This window comes from Desmodus rotundus, chromosome 6, assembly GCF_022682495.2.
Source record: "Desmodus rotundus isolate HL8 chromosome 6, HLdesRot8A.1, whole genome shotgun sequence".
In the NCBI taxonomy this organism is placed as follows: Eukaryota; Metazoa; Chordata; class Mammalia; order Chiroptera; family Phyllostomidae; genus Desmodus; species Desmodus rotundus.
Genome location: NC_071392.1, coordinates 102,360,951 through 102,377,721, shown reverse-complemented (window position 1 = coordinate 102,377,721; position 16,771 = coordinate 102,360,951). Strand labels below are relative to the sequence as shown.

Below are 16,771 nucleotides of genomic sequence, written 5' to 3'. Positions count from 1 at the left end.
CCAGAACCGCGCACTTTCGGTTTCCTTTCCTTTCGCTTTCCAAACACGGGGCGGGAGGGGCTGGCGGGGAGAGAAGGCCGCGAGGACGGAGGGGAAGGAGGGGCCCTGGCACTGCTGGCTTCCCCGCCCTCAGACCCGGCAGGAGCGGGCTGGCGTGGCCTCAGCTTCCCGCGGCGGCTCGGGCGGGCGCGGCTGAGGGGAGGGGGCTGCGGGGGGCCGGTGATCAGCACCCCAGGCCGTCTCAAGCCTCCGCCGGCCCCGAAAGAGGGGAAACTCGACGGAATTCTTGGTGCGTGTGAAGCGCGACATGGCGGCCCACTGGGTACAAGAAGGGGGCGGTGCTAGCGCGGCCTTGACAACTAAGAAGTACCCTCCGAGACTACATTTCGCGGGCGGCACCTCGGGAGCCGGAAGCGCCTGGGGCCCAGCGCGCAGGCGCAAAGCCCCCTCCGGTTATATAAGGACGGTTCCGGCGCTCCACGTTCTTTTGCGTTTGCAGTTCCTTCCTGGCCACCTTGGTTTGTTCTGCAGCATCGTCCTCATCCGATGTCATCCAGTCCGGAGAACTCGGGGTTATTACCGTGTGTGGTGAGTTTAGACCTGTTTTCTTTTCTAGATCCCCATTTCTCCCTTTCTCTTTTTGCCATCGCCTCTGCCCATGGCTCCTCTTGCCTCTGACTCTAATAGGCCTTCGGGCCTCGTGGGAGATGAGAGGTGGAAAAACCTGTTCCCTATGTACGGACCTGAGGAATTCTTGGCTGGTGAAAATGATGACTTTACTTTTTTTCCCCATCGGATCGACCATGCTGATATCTTTTGAACACTTGCCAGTTAGTTCTGATACACCAGCCTCAAAAGGTCCGGCCGTGTTCTTTACCGACTGTGGGCAGGTGGGGATTGATGCCCTCTCTTTGTTTTGCAGGTTAGCGTGATCAAAAGGTACAGAATGGATCTTGAAGGAGAGGGTCTTTGCCGGGCCTCCAGGGGAACCCCGATGTCGTGTAGACAGGGAGAGCCTTTGGTCCCCTGACCTCTGGTAAGCATGTCTTCTGGCCTACCGTGGGAAGCACGTGCTCTGAGGAGCCCCTTCCTTTGCTGGCCTAGCTCGGAAACGGTTTAACCATAGCCAATTCCTATAAAGCATGTGTTAGGTGATCCTTAAAAGGCACTGAATGCTTTATTGTAATTCCCCAAAGTGTACCTACTATGAGTTTATTGGAGCCAAATTGACTACATAGGCGTGGGAAAGCAAAACCGCAGTGGCGGTGTGGAGTGTGTTTTATACATCGGAGCAGCGACTTTTGACGTTTTTCATCTCGTGGCACACGTAACCTAATTACTAAAATTCTGCGGCACGCACACAAAATATACTTTTTCTGATCTGTTAAAAGAAATGGGTATGATTTTGATGTATTCATACCGGACGGCTGTTGTTGTGTTGGCTCTTGTCATCTTTTTATCTGACAACTTTAACAGGAAAGAGGTCCCTGCTCCTCACTGAGTCGTCAGGTATTACACGTTTTAAAAATTCTTGAGGCACACTGGTTGAAAATCACTGCTTTAGAGTCGGGAGGAGGCAGGAGAAAGCACGACAAGGAAATCTCTGGGATTGGCTGAAAGGCCAAGTGGAGGAACACGTGAGCTGTTACAGACCATGGAGGTGGCCGTGGGGGGGGCAAGGTAACAGTGAGGACTTGTGTGTCTGGTGTGTAAGTCTTTAGTGCCCTTTAAAGCACATTTCAGATTCCGTTCCTTCACTGGTTCTTGATAAGCCGCTTTCTTGTGCGCTTCAATTTACAAATGGGTGGATAGGATGACATTTTAAAGGAAAGTCAAGTATCACATTCTGTTGATCTAGCCATCCACTCACTCTCGGTGCCTGGGCAGGGCTGGGGGAGGAGGGGGGTAGAACATGTTTTTCTTAAATCTTGCTCTTCCAGACTGTCTCAGGTTTTTAGTGATAACACCTTAACATTAAAATGTAACATCCTGGAACTTGGAAAAAAGCCAACCTTTTCCCCACAACTCTTGCTGGCCACGCTGGCCTGTATCAAATAAAAGCTCAGAAGACAGGTATTTGTCTTAACTGCTATTTTCTTACTGCCAACAAATGGGACACAGGAGCTCAAACACTAAAGAATTTGTAAGTGTGAGAAGCCCACCAACCAGATCTTACTCCTGGTTCAGGGCTCTTTATGTGTAGCAGCCAAGAGCTTTGTGCTGGCATGTATGATGACTGAGCTTTTTTCCCCAACAGATCGACCATGTTGATCTTACTTCTCTAAGCCAGTTACTGTCTGATATGCCAGCTTGAGAGCTGCTAACCCCTCATTTCCTTGGGCATCTAGCAGATTGGAGCTCATGTTCTGTGTTTCTTCTCAGGTTTACCGTTGGCAGAAAGCAGACTTGGCATGGACCAGGATGAATCCAGAGTAGGAAAGCACTGGGAAGTGATGTGCACATTTTTCTCAGTGCCCATGCCCTCATGGCTGAACAGTCGTAGAATCTGGAGAATGGAGGAGGTAGTGATTGCTTCTCTTTTAAATATGGGGCTATCCTCCTTGCATTCTATTTTCTGTGACTCAAATATGGCCATTGCAGGTGATGACTTAACTTTTTTCCCCGTCAGATCGACCCTGTTGATCAAACTAAACTACTAGCCAGTTTTTGTCTGATGCATTGGCCCTGGACCCCTGTTTTCCGCTTACTGCTAACGACTTTCTATGTGGGGTTGGTTTTGTTTGGTTTTGTTTTAAGATTAGGGTCCTATGCCCTGGCTGGGAGTCCCCTGCATTCCATCCACTGAGCTACACCAGCCAGGGCCTCTCTGTGGGCTTTTTTTAAGTGAGGATTAGGCTTGCTCTTGGTGCTCCCCTGCCTCCTTAGCGTTCGGGCCATTTATCTCAGTTTCATCTGTTAACTTGGTGCAGGTCCAGAGTCCTGTGTGTCACTGGGCAGAAAGTTGATTGTGACCTGATCTTCCCCTTGGCTCAGTGTGCGCTGTAACAGGTAAGGTCTCTGCAAATGGTGTTTGTAAAATGAATCATTAATGAAAGGATTATTACATGTGCCCAGAGTAGATGGGTTTTGAGTTTGCCCACTTGGGAGTAAACTGGGGACCGAGTTCTAAGTTGGGGATATAAAACAGGAGGGGAGAATTAAGTCCTCAACAGAACAGAAGACTATATTGACCTATTGGTTTGACTAGATCTTAGAAGAAAAAAAAAAAGTATGTCTGCAGCTCCACACCCTGACCTGCGTGGCTCAACTGGTTGGGCGTCGTCCTGCAAAGCTAAAGGTTGCCCGTTAGGTTCCCGGGTCAGGGCACGTAGGAGAGGCAGGTGATTGATGGTTCTCTCCTCTTTTCTCCTTCCCATTCCCTCTCTCTAAATAAGTAAGGATTAAAAATACATATTTTTAAAGATTTTTTTATTTTTAGGGAGGGAGAGAAACATCAGTGTGTGGTTGCCTCTCGTGTGCCTCCCCACTGGGGATCAAACTGGTGACCCCCTGCTTCTCAGGCCGGCACTGAGCCATGCCAGCCAGGGCAAATAACAATATGATTTTTATAAAACCCTTTATCCTTTGTCAATGACCACTCAATACTCTAAATTTAAAATGTTTATTTGTTAGACTGTTACCCCACATAACTGATCTTAGTAACTGAGAACAGAAGCAGTTCCTTAATGTCTGCTTACCTGTTTCATGTTTAAATACCCCCGTCTGTCTCTAAAGTATCTCGTATGCACCAGTACACACTGGTGCTGTGTCTCTAGAATCCACATAAAAATCCTTCGGTTTGCCCCTGGATTTCTCCTGGACTATTTATTCCCTGTAGTTAGAAAGGATCTAGACTAGGCTGGGGTTGAACGTTTCAACATCATAACCACAACACACAGGCTCCAGGGAGGTGCAGAAGAGAGAGGTTGTCTTGAGGTAGGAAATCTTGGTGCATTCCACCTAGTTCCCAGAGTTGTAACCAGATGCTCCCGTATCCCAAAGGAATAGCACTTTAATTCAGAATGAAGTACGGATGGTAATCTATCTTATTTCTTTCTAAGGAGTTTCTCGCCGGCAGAGTTGGGATACAAGGCCTCTTGGAGAAGATTGACCCTGTATTTTCCTGAGAAAAGCATAATGTAGTTTTGTGGCTTCCTATCTGGAGAAGGAAAATAATAAATACTTGAAATCAAAGCGCTCTTGGATTTGGTCATGGGGGATTAAGAGACACTAAACGGGTTATTGATAATAACCAAATGTCTACAGACTTAAACCTCGAGGGGTAGAGGGCGGATCCCACAGCTGGGCTTCACAGGTGATACATATTGATAGGTGCGATTGGGGCTTAGCTCTACATTTTTAGTGTTTTAACTGGAGAATTCCAATGACCTGTGGCTAATCTGATTTCATTTAGCTCTCCCCATGTATATTCCTAACTTCAGTCCCACCAAACACTTGATGTTTGCTGCTTTGTCCTCTTGGCTCAGGTTCCTGGGCAGATTGTTGAATGCCCATAAGCCTCAGTTTCCCTATTTGAAGTGGGGTTCATGACAACAGCTACTTAGAAATTCATGTCTGTAAATTCATGCCTGTTCAGCCCAGGGCCTAGCATGGTAGGGATGCGATTCACAGCCTGTGACTTCCAGTTCTTGCCTTCAAATCTCCCGTCTATAAAAGGGATAAGATAACATTACCTTACTCTTGAGGTACAAGGGTTGAATGAGACGTTAAAATTAAAACAGCTGAGGAACATGGGCTCTGGACTCAACTTTGGGTTAGAATCCTGGTTCTGCTGCTTATTTCATCAGGAAGATTAGGATAAATTACCCACCATATGGGGATAATATTGAGTAAAGGAACTTAGAACTTGGCTTGGAACATAGAAAGCGCTTCTCAAATGCTATTTTTTGGTTTCGTTTCATTTCCACTGCCTCTGCGCACCCACTCCTTTTTACTTTTGCCATCTTAGATTTTGCCTAACTTCCAATGTGATTCACACAATTGGTAGGGAAGATGGAGCCGGGCTCCCTTCTAGGACTTGCAGCTCCAACCTGTGTGTGCAGGGGGCGCCGTGAACACGTCTCTACCCAGTGGAGGGAAGGTTCCGCCCTCAGACAAGGGATGGGGAGGAGGATCAAGGCCTGGCGGGGATGTTGCAGATGGGTGAGCTGTTTAGATCCTGCAGCCAGCACTTCCCGGATCTACTGCCGCCACAGGCCTGAGAAAGGGCAAACCCCAGGCGTGCACTGCTGAAGTGTGACCACCAGACTCATCGTGCAACAAATGAACTAGAAACGAATTACCCCCATCCCTTCACTCTCATGTACCAGTAATCAGTTTCCATTTCCCCACATTCCCTTCTGTCCCCATTATGTTACTATGAGGCAGCTACTACCAGCGTGGTGGGTGCTTCCCATTTTTAAAGGTTGAAAACTTTAAAATACTGGCAACTGATACCAAGTTTATAAACTGTGAAGACTGAGCACCGCCATGGTCACTCCTAAGTCAGATAAAACACACTGTGCCCAGTTAAATAAGAATTTCACATAATAACTCAGTGCAAGTATGGCCCATGCAATATTTGGAACATAGTTCAAATTATTTGCTGTTTATCTGAAATTCAAATTTCACTGGGCTGTATTTTTATTGGCTACATCTGGCAACTTCGCTCCTGGGAGCACTGGGCTTGAGACAATGGCATCTATTAAGATAAAGCCTCCATGGACCTGGTACCTTTTGAGTCACTTTCATGTTCTCTGTCGACTTGGATTTTCCCTCCAAGGGTGTCTGGGAGGAAATTGGGGGTTTGTGGGGTTTCCCAATAGTTTCCAAACTGGCCTCCAAGCCTGGGTGGGTAGATTTGGCAGGTCCCCTGATCAATTCCTCCCACGGTCCCAATGTCAATTCATTGCAGGTCTGTTTCAACTGCCTTTTATGGGTTAGTTCTGGCAGAAACAGACCATCTTGGGCTTATTTATAGCTGTGGCTTCTTTAAAAAAAAAAAGAAGAAGAAAGGGAGAAATCTGGATCTTCTCATTTGGCAGGACTTTTTGCTAAAACGAACTGGCATCGCAGGGCCATAGTGTATAGGTGGGAAGGCTTGGTCCTGGTGGGTGGCAGCATGTTGTGCTCCGATGTTAAGTCAAGGGTGGTGTGTGCAGACTGGGTCTTTGATGTCACTTCTGGCACAGGTTGACCTGATGTGCTTACAGCTGAAGGAGCTATACCTACTGAGTGCGGTGGTATTTGTCACAGTGTATGCTAGGCTGCCTCAAACGTTTCACTGTCCCACTGTCTGAGCAAGTCTGAGCAACCGCCCTAAGCACCATTTCGCCTACCTGAGTCATCATCACCATAACAACAACGACAACAGCAACTGCCTTTTACTGAAAATCCTACCAGACTCCTCACTACGTACTCTATATGCTGTAAGTAATTTATTCCTCACCTCCAACCTCCAAGGGAGGTGATATTATCTTTACAGATGAGGAAATTGAGGTTCAGACGTGAAGTGACTTACCTGAGCCATACAATTAGTGAGTGGCCACGCCGACATCTTCCCATGCCTGCCCAGATCGCCGACATCTTCCCATGCCTGCCCAGATCCCCTGCTCACCTCAGTCCTCCTTGATCAGGGTTCCTGGAGCATGGACCGACTGCACCCACAGCTCTCAGCCCTGGGGTGGGAGCTTCAGCAGGAAATGAAAGGGGCCACAGAGAGTGAGGCTGAGTGAAGCCTATAGTGACAGTACGTTTAGCTTTGTAAGAAACTACCGGAAGTGGCTGCACCATCATGCATCCCCACCTGCAGTGTATGAGAGTTCCTGTTGCTCCGCCCCCTCGCCGGCATTTGGTGGTATCAGTGTTCCAGATTTGGGCCGTTCTCATGGATGGGGGGCAGCATCTCATTGTTGTTTTAATTTGCATTTCCCTGGTGACATGATGTGGAGCATGTCCTCATAAACTTATTTGCCATCTGCGTGTCTTCCGCAGTTTCTAACTTTCTTCAATATTGTGTTATTTATATAATTAAAACACATGATAGAGCCCTGACTGGTGGGGCTCAGTGGGCCGAGGGTCCTGCAAACTGAAAGATTGCCGGTTTGATTCCAGTTGGGGGTGTGTGAGATGCAACCACTCGATGCTTCTCTCGCACGTCAATGTTTCTCTCCCTGTCTTTCTCCCTCCCTTCTCCTCTCTCTAAAAAATAAATAAATTATTTAAAAAATAAGTGTTGCACATATTTTTAAAAACGTGATAGAATAAAAGATGATTCTTAGGCAACAAAAGTAAAAATAGATAAGTTGGACATCAAAATTAAAGCCGACTGTATATCGAAGGACTAGATAAACAGAATGAAAAGCCAATCAATGTAATGGGAGAAAATATTTGCAAATCACACATCTGATAAGGGTTAATATCCAGAACATATAAAGAACTCCTACAACTCAGCGACAAAATAACCTGATTTAGAAATGGGACAAAGGGCTTTGAACAGACATTTCTGCAAAGAAGGTAGACAAATGGCCAACAAGCACATGAAGAGAGATTTAACATCACCAATCCCTAGGGAACGGCAAATTAAACCATAATGAGATATCACCTCACATGCATTCGGATGGCTACTATCAAAAAAGCAGAAAATAGCAAGTGTTGATGAGGATGTGGGGAAATTAGAACCCTTGTGCACTGTTGGTAGGAATGTAAAAGGGCTTAGCTGCTACGGAAAATGGTATGATGGTTCCTCAAAAAATTAAAAATAGCACTGCCATGTGATCTTGCCACTTCACTTCTGGGTATTCACCCAAAAGAATTGAAAGCAGGGTCTCAGAGACAGCTGTACACCCATGTTAATAACGATATTATTCCCAATAGCAAAGGGTGGAAGCAATTTAAATGTGCAACAGCTGAGGAATGGCTTAAACAAACTGCGGTACATACTCGCAACAGACACATTCCGCAACACGGAGAGCCTGGGAGATAGTGCCCTTAAAATAAGTGAGTCACAAAAAGTCAAAAAAAAAAGTATGATTCCATGTATATGAGGTACCTAGAGTAGGCAAACTCACAGAAACAAAAAGTAGAAGGTGGTTATATAACTTAACACTATTGAACCATACACTCAACACGGTTAAGATAGTACAATTCTATCTATAGAATTTTATGTCATGTGCCATCATAATTTAAAAAAATGTTCAAGGGCAATAATAGACTCTGGTGATATGGAAGGAGCAGTACCCACTACAGTGTTAACATAGTTACTTTCCATAGTTACTTTTAGACATAGACATAAAAAGAATTTCACTCAAGTAACTTGTCTTCGAGCTGGTCCCCTCTGATTTTCTGGTGAGTCTACCGTTAGGAAGAAAAGTATTTGCACCGCCTGCTTCATGGCTTGAGGCGTATTTGGTAACTTGTAGCCATCAGCTGCCAGAGATGTACGAGCTACTGGAAATGTAACGATTCTAATGAAGATCTCCCTCCTATCCTAGCCCCATTTTATAGATTCAGGAAACTGAGGCCCAGAGAGAAAGCTTGACTGGTCCGAGGACACATACTGGGTTTCTCCTGGCATCTGGCCCAGGGTGCTTTCTCACTGAGGGATAGCGAAGAACTCTCCAGGAGTGCCCGAGACGGACTTAGCATTAGAATACATCGTTTTTGAAAAAGCTTCCATTCGAAGATAAAGTGACTTTCATGGAAAACTTGAAAGATATAAATAAACCTTTTCATATCATCTTTATAAAATGATTCTTATAGCCAGTCAGGAAGGACATACAAATATTCAATGTTTCAGAGCACAAAAATAATACATGGCTGTTATGAAAAATATGTAAAATTTAGAAAAGAAAACAGAACTAATATTAAAATACAAAACAACTCTTTACTCAGGTTTTCCAGTTACGAAAAGTCCCAGGAAGTACTCTGGGAGCCAGAGTGTTGCTGAGAAGGGAAAGGATATTTGCATGTGTTAGACTCAGTCCCCCACCTCCCACTCCTGTCCCTCATACAGCCTCTCCCGGATTGGCACGCATCCTGGGGTCAGTCACATCCCAGCTGTGTGATCTTGGGGAATTATGTAACCTTTCCTTGCCTCACTTTTCTTACCTGTAAACTGGAACTCACAAAGATGTCTCACGGGCCGGCTGCAAAGATTAAGTATGAAAAACACCTGGCATGAAATCTCAGTAAAGATGCCCAGGGGAGACCTGGGCAATGGATAGACTCGTAGTGCCCACCAGATACATTAGCAAAATTGGAGAGTGAGTGGAGCTGGCACTTTAATGTCACACTTACTTAATTCAACCATGGGTGCTGCCACTATGGCATTTTTTTTTTTTTGAATCTAGAAAGTTCTCCCAAGTGAAAATCTCCTAATTTGCTGATTATGACTGGAAAAGCTGGCCAGTTCATGGACCTCAGCTGAGGACGAAGAAAAGGGCTCAGTCTCATATTATTTGTCCAAGCAATAAATTGTATCTGATACCAAATCCCATGTGATGCTAAGCTCGTAAAAACTCTCTTGATGCAGAAGAAAACAGATCCTGAGCAAGGCGTGCTGAGCCCATAGAAGATGTTCAAGAAAGCTGCCCTGGCTGGTGTGGCTTAGTTGTTTGGGCACAGTCCTGCAAACTGGAAGGTCACTGGTTCATTCCAGGTCAGGGCACATGCCTGGGTTGCAGGTTCTGTCCTGGTCAGGGTGTGTACGGAAGGCAACCGATCGATGTTTCTCTCTCACACGGATGTTTTTCTCCCTCTTTCCCTTCCTTCCCCTTTCACTAACATCAAAAATTTAAAAAAAAAAAAGATAAAATCATCCCTACAGGACCACTGGATTATTTAAATGATTTTTCATCCTGAATCTCTAAGTAGCAGTGCCTGGTGGTTTAGCAGGAGTGTAAAGTCAGGTGATGAACGTAAACCACTAAAAACGAGGCTAGTAGTGGCAAGCACACACACAATAATCTGTCATTTTTATTTCTAAGCTTTAACTTTCGTACAGGTAAAAATGTAACTTATGATCTCTACCTCACAGTCTTGGGAGGATAAAAGAAAGTGGTGTGTAATTCTCAAGTCCTGTGTGAATATTCTCAAGTCCTGGCTCTGCCATTCCCTAGCTGGGTGACTTTGGACGAGTTACTTAACCTCTCTGTGCCTATTTTCTCATAGAAAAATGGGATAATGCTGATTGTACCTGCTTCATAGGGTTGTTGTAAGGACTGTAGGCAACAGTGTATGTAAACCTCTTAGCACGATCTCTGGCACGCAAACACTTAATGATGGTGGTTGTCTTATAACAGGGATTTTGGAGTTCTTAACTCGGGGCGCAAAATGTGGCACGCTAGGTGGCTTCTGCATTCATTCCCAATGATCCTCGGCTCCAGGTATTCACGCCCTTTTCTATTCCCCTCCTGAGTGTGACTTGATTCAAATGAACAGACTGTGGCAAAAGTGACAGAACAGCACTTACGAAAAGGCAGTGACTTTGGACTAGGAGGAATTCGCCTTGTCTGTAACTCCCATTCCCAGACTCTCTCTGCTGGGAGGGAAATTGAGCCGGAAGGTTAACCATGCAGAAAGGGTTGGAAACCAGGCTCCACCCCGAACTCTATCACGCACCAGTGGACCCAGCTTGGACAGGAAATGGTGAAAAATAACATTTTCCTGTGTGTCCAGGGAGTCCTGGGCACTCTGGGTTTGGGCGGTGTCCAAAAACAGCAAAGAAAATTCCCCGTTTATCAGGCGCCTCATCTCCTCTCCCTGACTGTGGCTAGCCACACAAGGAGTCACATAGATACCATCGCTCCTGGAGTTAGCTCTATCCTTTAAAAAAAAAACATTCTATTTAAGATATAAACACACACAAAGGGCAAGAGGGAGGCAGCTTGAGGAAGTGGCTAAATCACCCTATTCGTCATCAGGGGACCTGGGTTTAAGGCCCAGCTGAGGCACTAACTGATTCAGCCCCCCCTCATGTATAACAATGTTCCAGTTTTCTACAAAGTGGCAAGTACTTTCTACTTATGTGGCCTTAGGCAAGCGGTTGTTTACCTCTGAGTCTTGTCCCACTTCTGCAAAAGGTCATGAATAGTATTTATTTGTGGTGGACACTGCAGGTTCCTACGCAATCTGTACCCTTGCCCGCAGAGCCTGTCTCTCGTGACACAGGCAGATGAAGCCAGACACCCACCTTCCCAGCCTCCTTCACATGAAGGCGAGCGACCTACTTCTGACCAATGAGATGCAAGGGTAACCTGACCAGGAGGCTTCTCTATGAGGCGCCCCTGGCATCTTTTCACACGATTATCAATAATACCATGATTTCACGCAGCTATTAGATGGGGGAGGTAGCCCAGAGAAAGGCCCAGAAAATCCAAGGCCTGTGTGCTGCTGTCTAGGTTAGAGCGGAGCTTCTCACCCCTTCCCGTGGGGAGCTCCTTAAAATGCAGAGCTTGCTTCCGTCGGCCGGTGCTGGGGCCCGAGATTCTGCATTTTTAGTAATCAAGTTAATTCGTATGTCAAGACTCACTAAAAGGAGGCCACCCTGGTCACACATCTAAACCTCCATCAACCTACACTCACAGGGAACACCTACCTGTCAAGGAGACCTAACATAACACCAGTCCCAATGCTCCAACTCAAGCGTTAGCTAGCTTACCTTACCCCAGAAAATAGGACCTGTGAGCCAGTCACTGTATCTTGTGGCCTAAGTGTCTGTAAGACTCGCTCTTAGCCCAAGTCCCTCGGGAACCGAGCCCACTGCTGGGTGAGGCACTGCGCTGCCCCGACCCAGGGATTGTTTCCCCTGGCCTGTGCTGCTGGTTCTTGGTCACATTTTGAATAGCAGGGCATCACGTGCTTTTGAACACAAATAAGAGAAAAGCCAGTTATGTGTTGGGAGAGGGGTGGTCATTCAGCCGTTCAACAACTTCTGCAAGGACTCGGGTTCTCTCCAGCTTTCCTCTCCCCCATCCTGGGTGGTAGGTGTTTAGTACTCAGGCTTGTTGCCTCAAGGTCATGAGGCAGCTCCAGGGGCCACACCCAGACACTACCGAACAGTTCAAAGGAAAAGCAGAGCATCCCCTCCCATTAACCTCTTTATCAGTGAGAAAATCCTCCCAGGAGCCCCTTTCCCCGTTCCCCCCTCGGGGGTGCTGATATGCACAAACCAGAGATGCCATTTTAACAGAATTTACCGAAATGCTGCCTCAGAGGCTCCCAGTGGTCTTCTCCTTACGTCTCATTGGCCAGAAGTGCATCATGTGCTCAAGTCTAAACCAGTCATTGGCAGGGGGAGAATTACTGTGATTGGCTTAGACCTGCCGTTCACTGAGTGAGGTCCAGCAGCACCAGCAGCACCAGCAGCTCCTGGGAGCCTTGTTAGAAATGCAAATCTGGGGGCTCCACCCTAGACCTACTGAATTAGAAAGCCTAGGGGTTTCAGCTTTGTTTTCACAAGGCCTCCTGGGGATACTGATATCCCGCTGGAGTCGTCCCTGGATGCACATCAGAGTCACCTGGGGAAACTCTTAAAATTAGCACCAGATAGAAATCAGAATAGGGGCTACCAGGAGGTGGGAGGGAAGTGTAAACCTTGAAGCAGTGTGACTAACTTGTCGGGGCTTGCCCAGAACTTCCTCGGTCTTAGTACTGAAAGTTCTGTGAACTCACTCCTGGACAAATTGGGGTGGTTCATCAGCCTATCTTGAAGGGACAAGAGGGAACTTTCTGGAGTGCTAGAAGTGGTCTCTGTCCTTATCTGGGTGCTGGTTACATGGATGTGCACATGTGTAAAAAAAAATACTAAACTATCCATCTAAAGTTAGCGCACTTTGCTAAATGTATGTTATACTGTAAAAAATAAAAAATACTGTTGTCCACATCATATTCCAGATCGACTGAGTCAGAATCTCAGCAGAGGATCCCAGGTGTTGGCATGAGGAAAAACACTTTCCAGGGGATTCTAACGTCCAGCCAAGTTTGAGAACTGATATGTTCAAATAAGCAGAGATCTCGTTAAAACGAAGATTTTGTTCAGTAAACTGGGTAAGGGCTGAGATTGTGCATTTCCAACAAGCTCTCGGGGGATGCTGGTGCTAGACCATGCCCTGACTAGTGAGGGTTAAGCCCAATCAAGATATGCCATGCAGCATTACTAGTGATAGCCAAGTTATAGAAGCAACCTAGATATCCATCTATAGATGAATGGATAAAGATGAGGTTATATACAAATGCAATGGAATATTATTCAGCAACAAAAAAGAATGAAATCTTGCCATATGTGACAACATGGATGGACCTAGAGGGTATTGGGCTGAGTGAAATAAGCCAGAGAAAGATAAATACCGTACATCTCACTTGCATGTGGAATAAAAACAAATTAATAAACATAACAAAAACAGATCCGTAGATAAAAACAACCAGCTGATGGGTGCCAAGGGGGAGAGGTGGGCAATAGGAATAGTAAATAAATAAAGAAATATTAAAAATCAATAAACATTTTTTAAAAGAAGCTGCATTTTGTAAGTTAACTCTTAACACCAAAAGTTTAAGTTCAAGTGCAATCTTCAAACCCCACTAAGGAACGAGTTTCAGCTACTTATGTTTCCTCACGCAGACTCTCATGTAACAGGTGAGAGGGCACCACCTTCCAGCGAATTAGGCATCAAAAAATATTTACATTCTGGGTCGGGGCAGGGGGTGCGGCAGAGGTTGGGGTGGTACTCCCCAGAAGTATCTTGGTGCTGTTATCGGGGAAGGAAGGAAGCTGGTGGGGGGGAGGTGTGCAGTGCAGAGGTGGACCGGTTGCAGGGTAGCCAACTCCTGCATCACTCAAGGAACCAGGGTTTGGGGTGAGGTTAGGATAACCAGGGGCACACACATGGGCGACTGCACAAGGCAAAGCTCAGACAACTCTTCCCAGCGCCCTGACATGCGAAGAGGTCCATGTTTGCCCGAGTTTTGGGCCTAGTCAAGTCCGAGGACCGCAGTCTGGGCTCAGCTTGCTTTTCCTAAAGTCACCCAGGAAACTGCCCCTCTGGAGAAGCCAAGGGTGACTTCCAGAGCGGCCCTGTTCCTCAGCCCTGCAGACGCCCTGGAGGCTGATACGGGGCTGCCAGTTGGTTTAATTACCCAGATGGGAAGTTGGCAAGGGGAGCCCAGTCTTGGGCAGAGATTAATGACTCCATTATCTTCCTGGGCAATCATCCCATGTGGGCCCCAGCCCGGAATGTAGATATAAGGTGTAAATAAAGTCCCTGTTCTGAAGGAGTACAGTTTTCATTGTCTCCAGATGAGAATTTGCCCCCAGAAACCCTTGGCTCAAATCCAGGAGGTACCTTTGTTTGGCAGAGCGATCTGTTCTGTTTGGGGGCATGCGACAGCCCTCCTGAGGGCTGGGCAGAGGCTGGGGGGCAAAATAAGGTACTGCTCTTTCTCTTAAACTTGGAAGTAATACGTGCTTGTAAATGATTTAAGCTAGAAAGCCGTGTGGAAGGTAACAGGTGGTAGTTCTTGCCCCACTTTCTACTCATTGAAGGTAACTGTTGTTGAGTTTGGTGTGTATTCTCCCAATGTATCTTTTTTTGTTGTTGTTCTTTGTTGTTTTTCTTTTGATTCACTTTTTTCCAACTTTATTGAGGTATAATTGAAGTACACCATATGGGGCATATTTAGTGTATAATTAGATTAATTTTGACATATGTACACACCCATGAAACTTCACCACAATTAAGATAGTGAACGTACCCACACCCCAAAATCTTTCATCCATCCCTGAGCCCTTTGGGAATTGCCCCTCCCTCCTGTTCTCCACCACTGACTTGCCTCTGTCACTGTAAATTAGTTCCCCTTTTTTTATAATGTGTATAAATGGAATTAAACGCTATGCACTCCTTCTTTGGGTGCTGGGTTCTGGCTACTTTGATTCAGCATAATGACTTTGAGGTCCACCCATGTCTCAGGTATCAATAACTTGTTTCTTTTTATTGCTGAATATACCCCTTTGTAGGGATGTACCTGTACCACAAGTTGTCTGTCCATTCATCTATTGATGGGCATTTCAGGTTGTCTCTAGTTTCTGGTGATTGCAAATGAAGCTGTTCTGATTGCAAATTTGCGTGTCTAAGTCTCTGGCGAACAAATGCTTTAGTTTCTCTTGGGGAAAATGCCTAGGCGCGGAGTGGCTGGGTCACTTCATATGGTGGGTACATGTTTAACTTTTCCAGAGACTACCAAACCATATTCTAAAGTGGTTTACCACATTTTGCATCTAACCCCTCCCCCCACAACAGAATGAGAACTCCTGTTACTCCACATTCTTGCCAATACTTGTTGTGATCAGTCTTTCTAATTGTAGACATTCTAAAGGATGTATAGTGGTATCACTGGGATTTTAACTTGTATTTTTCTAGCGACTAATGATATTGTGTATCCTTTCATGTGTAATTATTGGCTCTTCATGCATGTTCTTTTGTGAAGTGCTTGGGAGCAGTGGGTGGAAGGTGGTTCTAGAGCTGCTAATGCTGGGGTCTCTGTGAGACCCCCACGCTGAGCTGTGGAGTGGATGGTTGGAGATGGGAGCCTAGACTTCAGAGGAGAGGTCCGGGCTGGAGATGGAAACTGGGGAGTTGTCAGCGTATAGGTATTTAGAATGGCTGAGATCACTCAAGGGGAGAAGACGCCCAGGGCTGAGTTCTGGGGCACTTGATTAAGTTGAAGCCGAAAGATAAGGAAGACTCATAGAGACTAAGGAATGGCTAGTAAGGTGGAAGAAAGAGAAGAAAGTGTTGAAAGGCATGCCGCATTGTGGGGGTAGGCCTCCAAAGATGGCCCACCAAGAACCACACCTTTGTGTAGCCCTCCCACTTTCATTCTGGGCTGGCCCTGTGTGACCAATGGAATGTAGCAGAGGAAGTGACATGCCTGGCTTCTGAGCTAGTTCCTAAGAAGCCCTGCGGCTTTCACCTTGACCTTTGGAACGCTGCCCTGGGATAAGCCAGCTGCCACTGAAGAAGTTTGATTACTCTGAGATTGCCATGATGTGAGGAAGCCCAAGAGAGCTATGCAGAAAGACTATGTGGGGAGAAATAGATAGCCAGCTAGCTCCCGGTTGTTCCAGCCATCTCAGCTGGGGCAGCTGACAGGTGAGTGAAAAAGCCACTTTGGACTTCCAGCCTCAGCTGCTTTTTGCCTGCAACTGCATGACAGTCCCCCAAGCAACAACTTCCAGCTGAGCCCAGCCAACCCAAGGGACTATGAGGGACAATAATAAATGGTTGTTTAAACCTCTGAGTTCTGGGGCGGTTTATTATGCAGCAATAGATAACAGAGACAAACATGAATGGTGAACGGAGACTGACCAGCACCCCCCGCCCACACCCAGAGCACAGCACCCTGCAGCCCAGACCCATGCAGAGAGGGGTGCCCAAGCTCAGCTGGACAGCTCTGCATTCTGATGCCCTCCCTCCCTGCTGAGAGGAGAATAAGCTTCTCTTTGTGCCCACAGTTGTGGCATCTGCCAAGAGCCCCACAGCCCCCAGGGCCCTTACAAAAGGACAGCAAGGGAGATTTTTCTGGGAACTGGGTCACCAGTTAGTTGAAGGCTTCAAACCTGGAATAACAGAGAGAAACCAGATAAAGGAGGCTGGAAACGACAGGAGGCTGCTGGGCCTTGTCATGGGGACTTTTCAGGGATATGTCATGGTCAGGAGTGGCTGTCTGTACCCACTTGACACTTACATCAACAGAGCACTTCTCTCTCTATCTCTCT

At 46.5% G+C, this 16,771-nt stretch overlaps 1 long non-coding RNA gene and 3 other non-coding genes across 4 annotated transcripts; all 4 read left to right on the top strand.

Annotated features, from left to right (window-relative positions):
- Position 1: 1 nt before the first annotated feature.
- Positions 2-4,194, top strand: LOC112303935 (uncharacterized). Its single transcript, XR_002974691.4, has 5 exons — positions 2-588; positions 923-1,036; positions 2,383-2,522; positions 2,931-3,009; positions 4,062-4,194. It is a non-coding gene; the product is annotated as an uncharacterized lncRNA (long non-coding RNA).
- LOC112304260 (small nucleolar SNORD12/SNORD106) lies at positions 758-850 on the top strand. The gene has a single exon (XR_002974712.1). It is a non-coding gene; the product is annotated as a small nucleolar SNORD12/SNORD106 (small nucleolar RNA).
- Positions 2,220-2,310, top strand: LOC112304258 (small nucleolar SNORD12/SNORD106). Its single transcript, XR_002974710.1, has one exon. It is a non-coding gene; the product is annotated as a small nucleolar SNORD12/SNORD106 (small nucleolar RNA).
- On the top strand, positions 2,592-2,684 carry LOC112304259 (small nucleolar SNORD12/SNORD106). Its single transcript, XR_002974711.1, has one exon. It is a non-coding gene; the product is annotated as a small nucleolar SNORD12/SNORD106 (small nucleolar RNA).
- Positions 4,195-16,771: the final 12,577 nt, after the last annotated feature.